The sequence below is a fragment of the Chrysochloris asiatica genome, unplaced genomic scaffold, assembly GCF_000296735.1.
Source record: "Chrysochloris asiatica unplaced genomic scaffold, ChrAsi1.0 scaffold00069, whole genome shotgun sequence".
NCBI lineage: Eukaryota > Metazoa > Chordata > Mammalia > Afrosoricida > Chrysochloridae > Chrysochloris > Chrysochloris asiatica.
This window is the reverse complement of record NW_006408587.1, coordinates 12164786-12166328: the sequence shown is the minus strand read 5'-3', so window position 1 is coordinate 12166328 and position 1543 is coordinate 12164786.

Sequence of the window (1543 nt, the reverse complement as noted above, 5' to 3'; positions counted from 1 at the left end):
ACTCAGAGACACTTCACAACAAGTATATTGTTACTACATCCTATTAGCATTTGCTTCTTTTATATATCCTATGAGACCACATAATCTGTACAAAGAATAAATGTGTAAAGCAAAATTCCCTAAGCTTCTGTGTGAGAGCTCTGAAATTAAGCCTTTTAGCACTAGAAATATGAAGGGCCTGGGTTTGAGTTCAGACTGTATTTTGACTTCTGCTTACTGCCCCAACAACCGTTAACCTTTGTGCAGACATAAGCATATAACTGAGAAAATGTTTTGTAAGCTGCGGAAAAATGGTAATGAATTATTGAAAAGGTCTTGACACAAAAGACTTTTCTGAAATCTCCTTTAGAGCAGCCTTCAGGAAATGTTTTATTTACCTAAAAAGCTATTTAACTAGAACGTTCTCAGAATAGAGGTATCTTATTGATGTCTTACGGAGTTCTGGTAGCGTAATTGTTACGGATCGGTCTGCGAACATCAAGGTCAGCAGTTGGAAACCACCAGCTGTTGTGGGGGAGAAAGGTGAGGCGTTCTACTCCCGTAAAGATTTACAGCCTCGGAAACCCTGTACAGGGTCGCTGTGAATTGGACCCACTCCACGGCACATAACAACAACAACATTGCTGTTTTATGGACCACCCTGTAAAACTCTGTTTAGTCATTTTGTTGTTGTTAAGTGCCGTCAAGTCAGTTCCAATCCATAGTGACCCTGTCTAGGTTTCCAAGGAGCAACTGGTGAGCTTGAACCGCCAACTTTGCAGTTCAAATAACTTTGCAGTCTGGTGCATTAACCCACAGCGCCACACCAGGACTCCTTAGTCATACATAGTTCTCATAAAACTAATTCAAGAAGCCCACGTACGCTCTGTAATCCAATCACACAAAAACTTCACTTTGTGTTAGACAGTCTTTCATTGTTGCTGTTGTAGTTAGGTTCTGACTAACAGCGACCCTGTAAAGGCTTCTGAGTAGTAGCTGATGGATTTGAACCTCCAACCTTTCAGTTAGCAGTCCAGTGCTTATCTTATAGCACCACACCAGTACTTGATTTCTTACTTTGCAGACTGCCAAGCTCTCTTGTTAAATACTGATTTTACCATATAAATGTGTCTGTTCATTTTCAATACCTCAGATCATTTGCTTTAATTTTTCTTTTTAAAAAAAAAAAAAAAAAAGCTTTATTGTGGATTATGTGATAGTTTCCATAGGTTCCATCTGGAAAGCTTGTAAGGCAGTCACTTCTTGCCTCTGTAGCCCCCCATTCTGGGTAGCCAATGTCCATGTTGTCCATCACTGTCCTCTCTGTGTGTGGAGGGGGTAGGAATGATTGTCACTGTGAAGATTTGTTTCCTCTTTTGAGCAACTGCTTCCATAGGTATAGGTCAAGTTCATCAAATTATATCAGGTTATTCTTTTTGTCCTCTTCTTTCTTCTTGTTGTTGAGCTCTGATCATCCAGTCATTGATGCCAGGTCGAGTGAGTATTATCTGCAAGTGTGGGTGGACTTATGCATGTGCCCTCTCTTCTTATCAGCTGGATGCTT